The 20,341-nt window shown below is 35.7% G+C and overlaps 1 protein-coding gene across 3 annotated transcripts in view; it reads left to right on the forward strand.

Moving 5' to 3' along the window:
* Positions 1-20,341, forward strand: part of LOC123874406 (synaptic vesicle glycoprotein 2C-like) — a 50,579-nt gene that overhangs the window by 733 nt on the left and 29,505 nt on the right. The window contains exon 1 of one of the 3 annotated variants that reach the window (XM_045919711.1): positions 9,027-9,193. The exons of 1 other annotated variant lie outside the window; for it this stretch is intronic. The gene's annotated coding sequence lies outside the window, so the exon portion shown is untranslated. Of the gene's footprint in view, positions 1-9,026; positions 9,194-19,213; positions 19,539-20,341 lie in introns of those variants that run through there. One more of the 3 variants, XM_045919712.1, reaches the window with a different exon arrangement.

Raw genomic sequence — 20,341 nt, forward strand, 5'->3', positions numbered from 1 at the left:
TATTGATACTGCTACCACAAAACAAGAAAGGTACTACTAGGCACATTGTTTCGGATACGCAGTAGGTAGGTATCTATTTGTGACGGTTTTATAGGATTGTAGCTGTAAGTAGTATAAACATAGCAGGGTGGTAGAGTTTCTACGGAAAACTTTAGGAGGGTGTAGGCGCGCAGTTTTTTACTAAGGAAAAATCGCCTTGGAAAATAACTCGCTAATCTTATCCAATTTCTGCGAATTGCCTTGCCTTGAAAGAAAAACTCCTCGGCGCGGAAAATGCGCTGTTATTTTTCGCAGCTAGCTAGGCTTCGCAGCGACTGCCAGGTAAACAAATAGACGAACAATAAAAATATGCCTCACACAACCTTATTTTTAGGGTTCTGTACCTCAAAAGGAAAAACGGAACCCTTATAGGATCACTTTGTTGTCCGTCTGTCTGACTATCAGTCTGTCGTGTCTGTCAAGAAAATCTATAGAGTACTTCCCGTTGACCTAGAATCATGAAATTTGCCAGGTAGGTAGGTCTTATAGCACAAGTAAAGGAAAAATCCGAAAACCATGAATTTAAGGTTACAAAAAAAAAATGTGTTTCAATTTTCAAAGTATTAAGATAAATATACCGAGTGAGGTATCATATGAAAGGGCTTTACCTGCACATTCTAAAATAGATTTTTATTCATTTTTATGCATAATAGTTTTTGATTCGTGGAAAATGTCGGTAAAATAGCCAAGTAAAAACACACCATGAACGGTTACCTTGCCTTACCTTGCCACCGCGAAATAGGAGTGTGGTGGTGGCACACCACACTGTTATTTCGTGCCACGAATCGCATGCGAGCGAAGAGCTGGTATGGAGACTATCATGAATGTTCAATGTCCTACATTAGCTTCTAATGTCATTATTTTTCGGATTGATAACATTAAGTAATTCTCTCTGAATACTTAATAGATATATTTAATTAAAATGCTTAAACTACTTCGAGATTCAAATTTTCTTTTTCCTGGTTATTCCTTACGCTTGTAGATCTAATCTACACGTCATGTAAGTGATTTAAAAAATTATAATATTAAATTATCAAGCGCACTAGTTCGTCGGTCGTTTGGCGGTCAAGTGTTTAGGTGGCCTTACTGCTAAATATCTGATTTTTTACGAGTTACATACACGAACTACATAGTAAGTACATATGCCATTAAATTGTGATACATCATAGTGCCCGTCATGCCACACGAGAGCCGGGTGTAGGATCGCCATTTATTAAGCCCGAAAAACAGAATGCAAAGCCGCAAAACTACATGGTGCTCTAAAGTGGTTCAGGCAGTTATATAATAGGTACCTACTTTATCTATTATAATCCGTTTGTCGTGGAAACCCTGGCCCTGGGGCTATGGTGTATGGAGCTTAGTGCTAACAAGTGTAAATTAAAAATTTATAACACCCCCGACTAGTGAGGGTTACAGTAACTAGAAAAAAGCTGATAACTTTCAAACGGGTGAACCGATTTTCTTGTATTATAGCTGAGAACACTTTCGATCAAGCCACCTTTCAAACAAAAAAACTAAATTAAAATCGGTTTATTAGTTTAGGAGCTACGATGCCAGAGACAGATTCACAGATACACACGTCAAACTTATAACACCCATCTTTTTGGGTCGGGGGTTAAAAAAATTGCCAGACATCTCACCGCGATTAATAGCTTCATCTGGTGACAGAAGGGTTGGCTCATTTTTTGCGATCCGCCTGGCTGTCCAACGCGGAAATGCAACCAGTATTCTTTTAACACCAGTCTATGAGTACCGGACATGATTTGTACAGTAATTTAAAAAAAAATTAGTCATTTTTTAATCATGACTAACATTCCCCTTTCCCCTCCAACTAAGCGTAAAACTTGTGTTAGGAGTGGGTACGACAATAGTGCAACGGGTGGGTTTCGAACCGCCGACCTTTCGGATTTCAGTCCGCTCCGTTGAGCTATTGAGGCTTTAAATTAAAATTAAAAAATTAGATAAAGCTACTGTAATATTCTCAATAAAAAAAAATGGTAAATGGTCCTGCATGCATGCACCTTCAACATTTCAACGGGCTCAAAACATCATAGTGGACTTTGAAGTGGAATTCCGCGCGCGTTTTCCGCTTGGGAAAAGCTATACTGTCTCTTGCTTATCAAAACGGTTGTCAACCTTGTGGCCGACACTGGCGATGGCCGAAATCGGTACCGCCAACCGGAACACTTTATATGTCGTTATTGATAAATTGCCGCCGCGTCAATTCTGCCCCAGCTCTGTGCAGCCCCGGTGGACGTAAAACATCTCAATTCCAAAGTGGCATTGTCACTTTAGAGTTTAGATCGAGTGTGAAATAGAGCTCCTCTGAAGAGGGTTAAATTAACGGAAACTTTGCGTTGGTAAATCTGACAGTATGGACGGCTTTCCTATCCTTGACCGGCAAAGTCAAAAGGAAGGGTTATGATTTCAGCAGTCTATGTATATACCAGAGGATGCCCGCGGCTTCGCCCGCTTGGATTTCGGTTGGAAATCTTGGAACTCTTCGATTTTCCGGGATAAAAAGTAGCGCCCATGTCCTTCCCCGGTATGTATCCCACGTCTGTACCAAATTTCATTAAAATCGATTTAGCGGTTGGGCCGTGAAAACGTAGCAGACAGACAGACACACTTTTGCATTTATAATATTAGTATAGATGTATGTATGTAAGTGTGTATGTATGCATGTATGTATGTTTGTATCCAGATTTTGTGTGTTCCACCGTAGTGCCTGAACTACTGGGCCGATTTTGATGAATGAGGTGTCAATTGATTCGTTGTAAAGGTCCGGGTGATATAGGCTATATTTTATGCAAAAAAAGCGGGTGTCTCCAAAATTTTTTTTTTCTATTGTATGGAGTGGGATGTCAAATGAAAGAGTTTAGCCAAATATTCTATTCATGTTTCTAACGCTCTATTTACCTATCTGAACTTCTAGATCAGTAGATATAGATTACTACGCAATCATCAATTAATACTAGACTTAACTTAAATCGCTTCAACTGCGACGAGTGTACGTACCTACTTCTTTAAAGCAATTTTACAATTGAGCGTTTGTGGAAAATTTAACAGACAGGCCACGTTTTCCTCAAAACATTGGCTACTAGGCGATCATATTATATGCACAGTATATAATAATCTATACATACTTACAACAGATAGGTATTATATGCAGGCTAACGATCGTAGTAGGATGCACAAAATGTTTACAAACAAGTTCACTCGTACACCCTACATGCAGCCAACTCACGGCACACCCCTTTAAAATCAATAAGTTACGTCCGAAATTGAAAACAACTGGTATCAGGACATAATGAGTATCGAGGTGGTTCCATAAACCACTGTTCTGTCAGGCATGTGCCGAGGTCTATTTGTAGATAATATGTAGGTATAGTAAGTAGTAGTGGATAGATAATAAGGCTCCACGATCAGTGACGGATTAACCCTTAATCAAATTAAGCAATTGCCTAGGGCATCACGTCTGAGGGGGCACCAGAAGAAGCACAAAAAAATCCGTTCTTATGGCATTCACGTCTCACTCTCACGTCACAAAAAACTTTTTTTGGTGTGGTTTTTGGTGAAGTGAGAGTAGAAACTTTTCTAGGAGTAATTTGAAAATTCGCGCGTTTTAAGTTGACATAGAGTCCGATCTAGAATCATAACCCCACTCCCGCTTGCCCACTCGCTGCCCGACAATTCGAATGTCCCCGAAAGCCGCAAGGCGCATTTCAATAAATAAATAAATAATTATGCTTTGGTTTTTATTGTTGTTGCACCTACTCCACTTCTAAAGTATGTTACATCTCATCATCTTATTTTACAAAAAACTAATGTTTTTAGGCTGTAAAGGTTTAATTAAAGACCGATTCTAGTTGACATATGGATAGGGGGGCCCACAGGCATGGATTGCTTAGGGCATCAAGTAGTCTTAATCCGTCACTGTCCACGATACACTTCTCAAGTGTGGAGACCAAAGGCAAAAAGACTGTTTATCTTTTTTTGTCAATAAAGTTTTTTTTATAGTTACCTAGTTAAAAACGTCTTCTGTAGCTTATCCATAGCAGACTTTTATTTTATTTTAGAATGCCAACGTTTCGTACGGTTTCTTGTTGTTTTGTAGTAGGATGGTAAAGGAGGAACGAGGTTGTAAAGTAAATCTCATAAAAGACCGATAAGAAGGCGATAAACAGGCAGACGGCAACTGCACAAGATATGGAGAAACCGAACAATAACCAAAGCCAAACCCGGCTAGTCAAAACGCTTGAGAAAAGGGGAGAAGAAAAGCATAGTTACTGTCGAGATGTGGTGCTGGAGAGAAATGTGCAGAGTATCTTCGGCCGAATGTCGGACCAACAAGTCCATTCTCGAAGAACTCGGCTTCAAGCCTTCGCATTCTCATTTTCTTTGGTCAAATATCTGGACGCGACGATGTATTCATTGAACGTTTAGTTAATAGTTCAAAGAAGAGTAGAGGACACCAGAGTTGTGATAGATAGATCACTTCGAGGATGTTGTAAAGATCGTTGAACTTTTTATAAAACGTTCGTGTTCCTTTTTGTGTAAGAATTAAAACCCTACATATTAATTTTTATGTAATTATATGCTAAGAAATTATGAATCTATGGATGGTGTAGCTAACATTTTAAAAAGTTTTGCACTGCATTTACCTACAATTGACATGATAAAAAATTGTTTACCTTATTCGGGAAAACCAATCCAGGGTATTCGCAGGTTCAGTTCAAATTCAAAACATGAAGTACCAGGCATTTATGAATAGCTAAGTTCTTCACCCCGTCCTACGAATAAACCCTCACCCCACAAAGCTGCGCAACGGACAGTGCGCAGAAAAGTTGCCCCTTCCAACATTCTCTACTGAAAACCAACCAGTTAGGGAGTTCAATTCAACATCAAAACATGAAGTACCAGGAGATCACGAACAGCAGGGAAGTAATATTTTGCACCCCCACCCTGGCTTCAACCCGCACCCCCACAAAGCTGCGCAGTAAACCGTGCGCAGACTTGCTGACATTCTCTCGACAAAATCACCACTCGGCACTTCAGCACTTTTGTCTCTACCATACTTCAACATGCAAGTACCTAATTACTGATAGTAGGTACATCTCTATGAGGTAAGTACATTATTAAAGAAAAGTATACTCAAAAGTACCTACTTACCTACGTTCAGAGCAATAGGTAGGTAGTGCTCACATAAAAACCTGTACCTACGTTTGGAAGCAGGCCATCAATCGGAAGTGCGTTCATTAATGTAGGCCAGTTCGTCATCATTTACATACCTACTCCCAACTCATGATTGTAATCTGTAATCTCTGTTAAATTGAATACTTACCTATTACGGTAAATACCTATGCTTTGTATTGTTTGTGTATTTCTAATCTCAGTCATCCCAAGAAGTTTTAGTAAATAGACATTAAATAGAGTAGATTCCTCCTACATGAATGGTTAAAATAATTGAGGAGCTAGCGGGCAAAATGGGGTAGTTAGGTAATTACACTTCTGATCAAAGTATTTTTTTTTATAAACCGGTGTTTTCAGCACATTGAATCCACTTAGGCCGCATTCATTTCCAAGTAAAATATTCTATAGCTGTATCTCACGTTTAACGCGCTAAATTAAAATAAATACATTTTATTTCAGGCAATAAGTCATAAGTCATAAGACAACTCATAACAAAAAAAAAAAAACAAAAAAAATTGAATCGCACGTTTGTGATTTCGATCACTGAATACAACCTTGAGTTTTTTCCAAGCAAAATGACCTAAACCACTAAAGATGAGTTATGATTTTGTATCAAAACGTATCAATTACATATTAATACAGTACACTAATAACTTTCATTCAGTTTTTTGCTCCTACTATAAAATTTTATTTCGTATCGTCAACTACACCGCTTTGTTCGTCAACTTCTTAATTTTTATACTTCACTATGTCATATTGTTTTCGAAAAAGCACTAAGGTTTAATTAAACTCATACTAAGTACCAACCATAGAGCTAGCTTACTCTATCTTAGCTAAATCTCTGGATAGTAAAATGTACTTTACGAGTACCTACCTACTTTCCGAACTTTGCCGATTTGGTGCAAATGAGAAATGTCTATCTGACTGATGAATCTACTTCCTCTGGTGAGAGTGACCCTAAAGCGTGAAACATACTATAGGACGCATCGGTATTCCGTAAGCTACGGCTGATAGCCGCGACTGATAGCTAATAGCTGTACCACAGCCCACAGGCTGTACACAGTCATTTGGCGAGATAATACTACGTCTGTGGCTCGCATATCTATAGTATATCTTCCGGACGTATCCGTATTCCGGAGATTTCTTTCGGACGTCCGCAGACGTCAAAGCGCTCAAGGTTACGTCCGCAACTTAGTCCGACAGTTTTTCGTACAGGTACGTACGACTTTCGGACGTGTCTCACAGTTTGTTTCACGCTTTAATATAATACAATGAGATACGTCCTTACGTCACAAACGAGAATGCTAAAGTCAGGCTTTAAATTTTTTCATATCTCTAATACATTTTAATTCGCTACAAGAGTTCACACATCTTAAGATCTTTAGACATAATTCTTTTATTTACATTGCATTATTTGTATCTATAAATAATTAGTTCTTATCATTTGCTGGTGAAATTATCAGTAGTATTTACCTTTTGTGTATTTTGTTTACGAGTTTATCATTCCTAAGAATTATTTATTAAAGTTTTGCATACGTAATGTCCTAACTTCCTAACTTTGTGGGATCCCTAAGTTCTACTTAGGGATCCCACAAAAAAAAGAATGCCAGGCTGTAAAAGTGCCATTCTATTAAAAAACTGCGCAGTAAAATCAATCATAGTTTACAATAAAATACTAAAGGCGTTTAGAGAACTTCCATTAAACTTATTTCAATTAAGGCTTAAACGGTGGCTAATAGAAAGGTGCTTCTACACAGTAGATGAATTTTTGACATTCAAAGAATAGTTTAAATAAATGAATCTTTAATATGTAAACTTAAATGTGAATGACCTTGTACAAATTTTGCATGCCTGATTATGTAAGGTGAAACATTTCTACTATGCATTTAATAACACCTAACTGTAAACAAAAAATGTTTCTGCAAATAAAAATCTTGTATCTTGTAACTCCTAATACATCTAACGTTGGCGTTAAGGCTTTCACTGTTTACATAGTTGTAAGAGCCGAAGCTATTAAATAATAATTACCAATTAGTATTATAATTTATACCTATTCATACACCACCAGAAATCATGGCACATGAACATGATGATCTCCCAAGAGCAGCGGTAAATGCTGTGGTCTTATAACTGAGGAGTCCTGGATTCATTCTTTGCAGGGGTCATTTGGAAATTAATTAGGTATACGAGTCGCAAGGAGCCGCTGGATTCAAGCGGCGCCAAACGATGTCATGTCTAAGGTCTTACAAGAGACCATAATATTCTCATATCTATCGGTTAACGATGATGATGATGATGTTTCTAAATTTTCTCTGGTCTGGTCTGATGGAAACCTATTTAGCTCTAATCTCGGGTTTAATATACCCCTTAATACAGCTCCACCCGTTTCAGGTTAGCCCACTTCTATCTAGACTTGCATCATCACTCATCCGATCATCACAGTCAAGGGCTGACAATATATTGATTTACAAAAAAAAACATTATTTACGAATTATTTTTTTCCATCACAAAAAGTCCACAAAAATATATTTAATTAATAAGTAAGAATATTTATTAATTAAATTAATTATTTCATTTATGTGCCACCAAGTATTCAAGTATTGAGATAACTGAGACCAAGAAATGACGAAAAGATCTTTGATTTGATAATCATAACATAAAAATTATAATTTATATCTTTTAAACAAAAAAAAAAATACTCAGATATAAACACTATCACTTATCTATCACGTTATGTACCTAGAATTACACGTTCCGATTAAATGTTGACACCCCTACCCCCGGTTTTTCCGGGAGTAGGGGTGTCAACATTAATTAAGTGGAAGCATTCAAATGCGATTCAAATAAATTTTAGGCGTTTTCGTATAGGTTTAGCTTTATTAGATTGAAAATTTACTTTTAATTTATCTGATAATAATGATAAATATTATAAAAATAAATAAAAATATTATTATATTATCTGAGCTATTCTAAATTAAACAGAATAACAGTTCTGATTGATTGTTGATTTCCCCGGAAAAAGGCGTTCAATTGCAACAACTGAAACCTATATTCAAATATTGTTTACATTCTTTTTTCCAATATTTTTTTTGCTTTGTTTATCACGTTTTATACAGTAACAGTTCCAATTTAACAGCTTTCAAGTTTCCCCGGAAAAAGACCTTCAATTATAATAGCTGAAATCTATATTCAAATATTGTACACTTGCTTTTGTGAGTATTATTGTGAAAACTTGGCTTTTATTGTTTATAAATAATTATAATTAATATTTTATACATTTTTAACAAAATAAAATTAGTACATATATTATAATTACCTGATATTATTGCACAAAAATATAAATATATCTACTCTATCACGTTATGTACAGTACAAGTTCCGATTGACTGTTGGCAGCCCTTACTTCCCCGGAAAAAAACGTTCGTATGCCTCAAGCGACAACTGAAATTCATACTCAAATAATTTTTACAGGTTTTACGTAATATTTTGTGTGATAACTTGTCTTTTAGTACAAATGTATTTTATAATTATGATAAAAATTACTTAAAATATTATCTAATATAAACACAAATATAAAATATATATCTGCATTTTCACTTATCTTTCACGTTATGTACAGTACAAGTTCCGATTGACTGTTGACACCCCTCACATTTCCCCGGAAAAAGACGTTCATAGGCGACAACTGAAATCCATATTCAAATATATATTGTTTACGTGTTTTTGCGTAGTATTTGCTGAGCGATTGTCTCTGTTGACTCGTCGAGGCCTGCCGATACATATATAGGTTCTTACGGAGAGAAGCCTCCCGCACTCCTTTGAGAGTGTTGCCATACGCGACGTCTTACTGCATACCTAGTGTTAAGTTCATCCTCACCCCCACGTTTTTAGTTCATAGCTACTCTAGTAGCTGAACATTCATATAAGAAAACTCATCGGAAGAGACACATCAGGCCGTTCGGTAAGTAGTTCATGATAATTAAACCTTGCAGGCTATTATCACAGATGCTAGTGACGCAACTTGTCGGCGTCGCGAGCGGTCAACTGTAAAATACAGTCCACTTATTTTAAGTTCTAATTTTCCAAGGGTCTAACATTATTAATAATACGTCTTAGTTGCTTGTTTTTCCTTACTTGTAGCATGTTCTATAATGACGCATTTCACTCGGTTTCGTTTGTTTATTTAAATCTTAATGCACACAAATAAAAGGATTAACAGAAGAAATTAAAACTAAGCAAAGTACTATACAGCATGCAAAGGCATATCGCTTAAGAGGGCTCTCTTCGTCACTCGTTTCATACAAACGTAGTTTCAATTTCATTTGAATATTAAGCAACCAAAGTCCATGAAATTTTGCAGACATATTCTAGAAACTAATATCTAAGATTAATCTAATATTTATAAGAGGACTGTTCCAGCTCCGCTTGCCCACGCGCTTGCGGATTTTTGAATTTTTTTACATACTAAGAAATTTTCCACTGACGCATCTTAGTGTTTCTTGATCAAAGAGACACTTAGTTCACGTGTTCTCTCAATTTTCAATGTGTTAATAAAATGTAACTCACAACAAAACATGAATCTGCGATCGCATATCATGGCAATCATTCTGATCGATTTTTTAAATTAATATTATTTCATAAGTGTCATAAGTAATTTTCCCTTCAGAAAGTTAAATGCCATTTTTTGGTTGAAATCGTAATTTTGTCGTTCTATATTATGTGACGTATCTGGAATAATTTGTCAATCTTATGTTTTGATTCAAAAATGACCATATCATAATGTCTTATTCTAAGGAACTATTTCACAACCACCACATACATTTTTCTGTCCAATAATTTGACGTTTTGGCAGGATTTGTCTTGGCAATCTGTCAAATTTATTCGCCAGATAAAATTATTATCAGGCGGTTGTGATACAGGCCTTAAGTGTAGAATTACGTCACTAACAGTCAGTTATGTTCTTGTAAATTAACACCCGTGTTCACAAACGTTACTATGAGGTCTCACAGTGCGCTCGAACGCACAGTGTCCGTTCCACCAATCAGATGACTGTATCATGTCAATTTACAATGATCTGATTGGTGGAACCTACACTATGCGTTCGAGCTTACTGTGAGACCTTGTAGTAACGTTTGTGAATACGGCCGTTTAAGCCTCTTGTAACGACTTTTTTATTTATCTCAATTCCAATACTGTAAAAAACAGTAATTCTGGACTAGAGCTCTTAATGAATGCTTTACAAATTAACATCCCATTATATAATTTTACGTAGTGTTTGCATAGTAAATTTGCTCAGCGATACCACTGTTGACTCTGTCGGTTCGGTAGTATCCTTCAGTACGAGATAGACTGACGTGTTGATTGCTTGATACCGTCAAATGTGACAAATATGAACAATGATAAAGTAAACGGCCTCTTACTGTGTTAAGGCTGAAACAGACGTACGACAGAAGCTACACGGTAAAAGGCGCGCGTACAGTGATCGTAAAACTAATAGTCTAACTGAAGTTGCAATATACTTTAATTTGGTTTAAAATATTTGACAATTGTCATTTGGCGTAAGCGATTGGTCGGTTGGCAATCCGGGTAATCGCGAATCCGTATGACTGAGATCCGGATAATCGAGTCTCTACTGTAGTAGTAGGTATGCGCAGACCACTAATAAGGTTTAAATACACAAGTCCGAATGAGATCTGTTATTACACAATGCGCACTCGAGTCATATGACTCGTGTTCAGGTTGAAGTTTGGACTATGTACTTGTTTTGCGCGCATTTCACGCGTGTAGTACCTACTATTTGAAATATAAAGGATGCATGAAGTAGGTACTGTATGTAACGTAACAACCACCTTAGCGCTTGACGATGACGGCCAGACGCGGTTCAAACGCGCGCTTCGCATTGTGCGCGCCGTAAGCGCCTTTATACAGTCACTTCCATAAATATACAATCGCGTTGGATGCGTTTCTGTCGCGCCGCACTGCTGTCACGTATTGTATGTTTCAGGCTTTAGGAGAAGTTTATTCGTAGTACGCTCCAAACAAAAGTAGTTTAACTCTTATTTGAATACTAACCAATTAGACTCAATGGCATTCTATAGACACGTCGTTCTGGAAACTAATATCTGTCTGTGGTTTGCTAGGTTTCCGTTAAAATATTTAGTTTCAAAGTTACACAGAGTTACATACAAATATTTACACCCGTGTAGGTCTACTTATAACTTTAACACTGAACTGAAATTTGAACTGAAAGTTGAATATTTGTAGGTACTGAAATCTGGAAAACCACAAACACCGATATTAGTTCCTAGAAATTGTGTACAAAAGTTCCTCCAGTATGATTGGTTAATTTTTAAATAGGAACTAAATTACGTTTGTATAGAGAGCGCAGGGAAAAGGAAGCGGAGCGCAAATCATGTCCAAGCTGACGTGATTTTCATGAGAGTGAAATGAAAATAATACGGAACAATTAATATTACTTACTTACAAAATAAATGCATTTGCCATAATAAATAATGCCAAGAATAATTTATTGTTAGATTAAGGAAATATTAAAAGTTCAAAAAACAAAGCAAACTTAAAGATTAGTCTTTGAATTAACTAACTCCACGGATTTTAATAATGTTTCTATTATATATTCATGAATTATTGTTAATTTATGAGAGATAGGGGAATCCCATTGCCTTCTGAGAGTTTGGTGCAAAAGATAGGTAAATGAAATTTTGGCCATTTTTCTACTCGGCAGTCAAATACCTTGTTATCTAGGCACCATCTATGTGATTTTAAAACAGTAGGTATATGTATACCTATAATACTTTTAAGTTAAGTAAACTTGGATTTTTGAACCGTGAATTACTTACTTACCTTATTTAAACGGCATTACCGGAATCGAATACATAAATAAGTCATTATAGTCTGATATAATTATACCTAAGTAATCAATGTAAATTGTAATTAAATCAATTAATGGAATGCAGTGGCCAAGTTAAAATTTGTTTTGATGGAGGATTTCAAGAGTGTGTTTACCGTGGTAGAGGCAGAGTAAAAGGCTTTGAAATCGATCTATTTTCATCTGCTCTAAGATTGAAATCTATAGAGCACACTTTGACTTTGCTTAGACTTAAGTTTCGGCTAAAACGAGACAGACTTATGCCAACAGTATAACGCTGTCTCGTTCTTAAGTCTGAGCAAACTCAAAGTGCTCTTTATAGATCTAGCTAGATAGCCTAAGAGGTAGATACCTAATCATTAATCATTTAGGTAGATACTCGTACATGCTCGTAGCCTAGGTAGCTACTCTTTTAAGGTGGGTGTGTTTAATAAATTAATAAGCATGGATTATTTATTAAATATTGAGTGCAATTCCTAAAATTAGTTACCTAATTAAAATTTTGAAATAAATATTTAAAAAAAATGGTTAAGTAAATTAATTAAAAAAATATTCCTCAGTGAATGTTTTTTTTACATAATAAATAAATAAATATTATTTTAATTATTAGCGGATTCAACACAGGTTTTATTTATTTTGTCCACATGGTGTAACGTTTCCTTATTGCCTAGATATTATGGCTTGTTTAATTACTTAACACGTTCACCCAGATTTATTTACATTAAAACGAGTATTCATTTATATTATGTTTTGAAAATAATAGTTTTTCTTCTTTACATTATTATGTAGGTATCTAACGATTATACTTATTCGTTCTTACTTACTTGCTTGAAAAACGTACCTATTTAGAATAGGTATAAGTACTTTTAAACATTAATTCAATGTTACACATATCTATGAATGTTACCTAAAGTTTTATAAAAGTTCGTGCTTGGCCTTGTTTCCTTTAATCAACAGGGCTCTCTCCGTCACTCGTTTCATACAATCGTAGTTCCAATTTCATTTGAATATTAAGCAACCAAAGTCCATGAAATTTTGCAGACATATTCTAGAAACTAATATCTGTGTATGTGGTGTTTTAGATTTTTCTAAAAATATGTAGTTTTAAAATTACAGGGGCTCAAAGATTTGTATGCGTAACTTTGAAACCGAATATTTTAACAGAAATCTGGAAAACCACAGACATAGATATTAGTTTCTAGAATATGTCTGCAGAATTTCATGGACTTTGGTTGCTTAATATTCAAATGAAATTGGAACTACGATTGTATGAAACGAGTGATGGAGAGAGCCCTCTTAAAATTTAGTCAAACAAAAATCAAATTCGAGTAGGTGAACGAACAACAACAACTCAAACATTCTTTCAGTCTTTAGGAATCCCGCGGGAACTGTTTGTTTTTCCGGGATAAAAGTAGCCTATATCCTTCCCCGGAATCTATACATATAATAAAATTGTAGAAAAGTGGTGTCTGTACAATGGAAATATATAAAAAAAAGTAGCAGGGGTTGTTATTATATCGATGCAGAACCCGAAATTGTAATTAATTTTTTTTTGTCTGTTTGTCTGTGTGTTTGTGCACGCTAATATCAGAAACGGCTTATTCGATTTAGATACGGTTTTCACTAATATATTGTAGTAAGCTTCACTTAACATTTAGTGTTTATTTCATGTCAATCGGTTCATAAATAAAAAAGTTATGTTAATTTAAAGAATCACGGCGAACATTTTTAACGTACAGAGTACGTACTACACGCCTCGCGCCTCGAAAAGTCACTATTCCAAGCGAACGAAGTCGCGGGCACAGCTAGTGTATCCTAAGTCTGTACAAAATTTCATTAATATTGTTCAGCGGTTGAGCCGTAAAAGCGTAGCAGACAGACAGACAGACATACCTTCGCATTTAAATAATAGATATTAGTATGGATGGTAGGTCACAACTCACACTGTACCTAATTGTTTATTGATTTACAAGTTGTAATTGAATTATTATCAAACAAATTACCTTCTTGATCTGGTATCTGGTAATGAAATATCTCTCGCTGATTTCATCACTTCATTAAATATTATACTATTAACCTAGCTGTTGTACTTAAAGGTACAATTTACGTCCAATTTACCGCCTTGGTTAGTACCTACATGGTTGATATAAATTATAATACACATTTCTGTCCGATTTTGACTATAAAATAAGTTAAAGGTTTTTAGGTACTTACTTAGGGTACCGTACCCTAAATAAAGTGTGCCGCGTAGATTTTATGTAAAATCATAGAGCAGACCGTGCCTATCTACTTGTATTTTATAAAACTACGTAAATACATAAAGTATATATTTAACAATAAATTAATATTATTAATTGCGACTTCAAAACAAAAGCACATTTTAAAAATATTGCTATGCGTACCTACAGTGTATTATAAGTATAATTTATTATTAATAATTGTTATTTGCCTTATAATTTTGTAGGCATCGCTTAACATTTTGTTAATACAAAGTATATTACTTTAATATAATATTATGTACATTTATGGTTAAATATAACTGGTTTAAGTACTCAATATAATTATTATATTAAAAACCGGCCAAGTGCGAGTCAGACTCGCGCACCGCAGGTTCCGCACAGAATAAGTAAAATGGGACAAGCACGGTATTTTTTCAACATATGGCACGATAAAAATATAAAAACTATTATGCATAAAAATAAACAAAATCTGATTTAGAATGTAAAGGTAAAGCCCTTTCATAATATAATACCCCACTTTGGTTTAGTTATCTTACTTTGAAAATTGAAAACACATAGTTATTTATTCACGAACACCGACCATCTACCTCCATAGAATTGTGCATTGCTGCCAGAAGTCCCAAAAAGACCAAATCCCGAAAATAGAAGAAAGCATAGATTGGCCATAAAGGCCGGTAGTATTATGTATATTGTGATAATAGAACAACTTACTCCGGCAAATGGTCAATCTATGCTTTGACCATTCTGCCTGTAAAAATAACTAAAGCAGATCCTTAAGGTTATAAAAAATCTCCGACCACAATATCAGGGGCCCTTCATTCAGCAAAAAAAAATATACTGATCTTATAAGGGTTCTTGTTTTTCTTTTGAGGTACGGAACCCTAAAAACTTCACGTGTTAGCTATATGGTAATATTTTATGATAATATTTTAATAAATTAACTAGGTATTTAGTCATTCTTAAAACTAGTTAGCTGCAATTTTTTTGCATATAAATTAAAATATGCAAATTAGGTACGTAGGCGGTATATATAATAGAAATAGAAACGTCAGCGTAAGGAAAATCTTAATAAATAAGTAATTATCAGATCCTTAGGGCCTATTCACATCGGAAGTTTCGGAACGGCAGCAGCGCGGCGAGCACTTTCAGTGTGAAAGAATTTTAAACTTTACCCAAATAATTAAAAGACCAGTGCCTATCGTTTGAAAAGCTCGAAAAGGTCACGCGACCGCTCTCGACCGCCCGCGGCGTCTCGAGCGGCCTCGCGGCCACGCGCGACTTGTCAGCGGCCGCTAAGCGGACACGCCAGCCTGCGCGACCTCGTCGCGTGGCTGCCGGCCGCTGCCGCTCCGGTATGAATTAACCCTTATTCTTTCTTTCTTCCTTTATTCAGATGCAAGTTAACCTTTGAACTAACCTGGTCGTAAGGAAACGGGCTAACCTAGAAGGGGCATAGCAGTTTTTATTAAACCCTTATCCCTTTGGTTTCTACTTTCGACACGGCATCGTACTGGAAAGATAAATCGCTTAGCGGCACGGCTTTTGCCTTACCTTACACCTTTGATGGCATAGAAATAGAAAAACTCAAATAAACTTTTACAAGTCCGACCGTCCGTCCCACTGTGTGTCAGTGGGCTGTATCTCGTGAATCTTTTTTTTTTCTTCTGGCTTTACATAGATTAGCCAATATCAGGTCTCGTGAATCTTAATAGTTAGAAAGTTGAAAGTTTCACAGAATATAAATTTCAAAATGACCGCCATGAAAATTAAAAAAGTGCTATTTCTTGTACAATAGAATGGAACTCTTCCTGTGCGATTATGATTCGGAAATAACCGATTTTTTTAATTCGATTGTTTCGGGCACTTTGCACTCATACTGCGATTATGAATCATTCACCGCGCATATTATAATTAGGTAACAATATTATAGACACGAGCAAAACAAGTTGTAAGTATTATATGCCTACTACATTGTCACAACTTTTTATGAATGCACTTGATTTGAGATCAGCCTTTACCTTGATGGACCGGTCTGTATGTGCGGCGGGCACTCCTCTAGGTCGAAGCATGTGATCTCTTAAACTATTGAAAATGAAAAAACCAGGCAAGTGCGAGTCGGACACGGAGGGTTCCGTACCATACCATCGTAAAAGAAATAACGTTCGACAACGAAAATGTTATTATAATACGTGAAATTTAAGATCTCACTCGTTATTTTTGTTCTATGTATCAACTGTCATGACAATAGTACGGTTTACCTTTACCCCCGTCCACACACTGCTCTCTCACGCAATAATTAATCGCGATGCCGCCGCACTAGGTCGCTTGCCTTTGCAACGCGATGCACGTCGAAACTGTTGCAGCGTGCGCGCCATTGCATATGTACGGAACGGTTGGGCGTGAACGAGGGACACGCGAGTAACGCGGCCACACTACGTCTCTGCCTCCGTTCCTCGCTCAGGCCCTTGCCGCACGGGCAGTGTGTGGACGGCGGGTTAGAATCAGGACTATAGACTAAAAATGTACTTTTGACATGACAGTTAACACAGACCAAAAATGGCGAGTGAGTTCTCAAAATATACGCACTATACCTACATGACGTCAATTTCAATCATTGAGACTTCAGTATTGTTTTGATAACTCTTTGTTCATAATTTCAAAACGTATCTCGACCACAAACGTAATACTAGGTGCCTTTATATAGGTACTTAGAGTTAGGTACTGCATGAACTCAACAGACCAAGCGCGCGCTTAACTAAATGAAGACAATAAATATTTAAATAATTTCGCGTGTAATTACGGCTCTATTCATACAGAATTCAGGTTTTTAAAACAAAAGGATGACGGCCGATGGTTCAATAAAAATCATACTTAAGTTTTGAATACTATGCATCACCTTCCTGTTTTGTTTATTTGATCAGCCGTTCTTTCATGCAGCATTTAAGAATAATATTATTCTTTTTATTTAAATGCGCTGCATAATTGAGGCTAGCGAACCCTGTCCTGTGGAAATTCCGAAAAAATTGTACATTTCAGTTTTTTGGGGCCAAGGCATGACCAAGGATTTAGGATGAGCGTTGTCGCTCAGGAGTCAGTCAGAAAAAAATATTAAGATATTTAATTAATGAGTATTTAACAAAAGTTTTATTAAATAAGTATTAAGTTTTCATGTCACTTGATGTTAGTGTCAATTTGTCCTAAAAAAATATTTTTTACTAGCTGATTCCCGCGACTTCGTTCGCGTGGATTTAGGTTTCAAATCCCGTGGGAACTGTTTTATTTTCTGAGATAAAAAGAAGCCTATGTCACTCTCAAGGTCTTTAACTAAACCCATGCATAAATACGTCGATCCGTAGCGACGTGATTGAAGGACAAACTAATGAACCATCAAATAAGCACACTCTCGTATTTATAATATGAGTTTGAGTAGTGATTAAGGTCGTTTTACTTACTAATGAAATCCAGGAGATCCAGCAAAGATCAACGTGATTGTATAAAATCACAGATGGATAAGTAAATCAAAAGATACAAGCGATCAATAGACCTCTGACGCAGTGATAATATCTGTAGCCTAATGGGAGGTCCCGGCTTCCATTCGCGTTAGGGTCATCCTAAGAATTGACTCTGATAATTAAATAAATCAAGTCGGGCGTGGTGGCAGGCTTTAATCGCAGTTATCTATACGTACTATATAATAAAATTGTAGAAAAGTGGTGTCTGTACAATGGAAATATATATAAAAAAAAGTAGCAGGGGTTGTTATTATATCGATGCCGAACCCGAAATTGTAATTAATTTTTTTTTGTCTGTTTGTCTGTTTGTCTGTGTGTTTGTGCACGCTAATATCAGAAACGGCTTATTCGATTTAGATACGGTTTTCACTAATATATTGTAGTAAGCTTCACTTAACATTTAGTGTTTATTTCATGTCAATCGGTTCATAAATAAAAAAGTTATGTCAATTTAAAAAATCACGGCGAACATTTTTAAGGTACATGCTGCCCGAAAAGCATCGATGTACGAAAAGTTACTATTCCACGCGAACGAAGTCGCTGGCACAGCTAGTTTATCAATATATACCGGGATAGCGTTTCGACTTCCGGTAGGTTATACTGCTGCATCGAATCGATATCTACATCTATACTAATATTATAAAGAGGAAACCTTTGTATTTTTGTATGTTTGTATTGAATAGGCTCAAAAACTACTGGACTGATTTCAAAATTTCTTTTACCATTACTTAGAGGGATTCTTCCGAATCCGTATAGGCTATATTTTATCCCGGAAAATAGAAAAAAAATTAAAAAATAAATGTCCACCCGTGCGAAGCCGGGGCGGGTCGCTATGAGTTTAATAAAGACGTCAATGCCATATCCTATATCCAGTTTTGGGTACTTTCTTCTGAGGCTGCATCGTTACTTATCACATGCAAGTGAGATATTTATAGGTATTTCCTGTCCACACGAACCTTATTTTAACCTACTCCATGTAATTATGATAAAAGAGATTAACTATATCAGAGGAAGGTATACCTACCAGGTACCTTTTATCAAAAACCTTGTCCTTAAAATTAAATTATCAACTTTAATCATTAAAAAACATAAACATTAAAGCCTATTTGCTTTATGTGACCTTTTAATCACATGATTTGAGATAAGTACCTTTGTTTTGCGACAAAACCTAGATGTTTTGTTTAATATATCATAGAGATGACCCTTCCGTGTTGTAAGCATGTGATAAGTGGTAAAAAACTGGCATAAGCTTTAATACTTTTAACACGAGTTAATTGATTTAAACAATATTGTCGAGCCTCCAAGGTGGGGCTAATAGTACGTTTACAGTAACTAAGAAAAGCGCGCGTGCCTCTAGATCACATACTCGCGCGCACTCTCGTAGCTAACACGCTTTGTAAAGAACCTTATATTCTTTTAAAACTCGAAACCAATGTTTACATTTTAAAACCGTCTAAAAATTCTGTAAAAAGCAAGTGTAAAGCGCCTTATGCAGATTCTAAGGAATCGTAGTGACGTGAAATGTTCTATCCCAGTGTTATTTGACCGGTGTTTCATCGTTTATGTGATTTTCAGAACATCTTTCGCTGAAAGAACTTCATGAGATTATGCTTTTTTTTGGGAACTGAGTGCTAATTTTCGTTTTTGCCACTGTACTCTGCTTACTTGGTAAGATTTTGATTCTATTTTTTAAACTAACTAAAAATAAGTTAGGTACTAGTTACTTAATTTTAACTTGTTGGAAGTTAAAAATTAAGTTCTGTGTGTTCATTTGTAACTAGGTATTTTTTTTTTTGGTATTATTATAAGCCTATTTTACTCTTCTCCCCCAACTAAGCTTTGTCAGGAGTAAATACTACAGAACTGCAAGGGATTGGAATTGGGCTTTGACCTTTTAGGGGTTTTGTCCGCTCTTTAAGCGTTGATCTTGTGGTATTAAAAAAATAGGACAAGGTTTTAAATTAAAATTATATGTTAGTCACAAGTTAATTTATTTACACTCATTTTGTTTTGCAATAACAGAACTTTTTATACAGTTAAGTTATTTTAAGACAATGACAGTGTTTTCCAGACGGTCGGTAATTAACTCACATTTGTATGTATTTATATAAGATTAAGTGATGATTAAGTTATTAAAATTTAATATTCGCCGAACTCAGGTTGAACACACTATGTACCTACCTAATCCTTTTAATTATCCTATTAATAGCTTAAATTAGTAATATAACTTAATAAGCTTTATCTATCGGAAACTATAAGTAACGTACTTAGTATAGAATAGGTACCTACTACCTACCTAATGTATAATGATTTTTTACATTAGTAGTTTCATACATGATATTTAAATAATTGAATAAAATTTGCACTATTCAATGTTTGAATTGAATACTAGCTGAGATCCACGTGGACTACACAAATTTCAACCCCTATTAATTTATCGCCTTAGGGGTTGAATTCACAAAAATCTTATT

The sequence above is a fragment of the Maniola jurtina genome, chromosome 18 (assembly GCF_905333055.1).
Source record: "Maniola jurtina chromosome 18, ilManJurt1.1, whole genome shotgun sequence".
NCBI lineage: Eukaryota > Metazoa > Arthropoda > Insecta > Lepidoptera > Nymphalidae > Maniola > Maniola jurtina.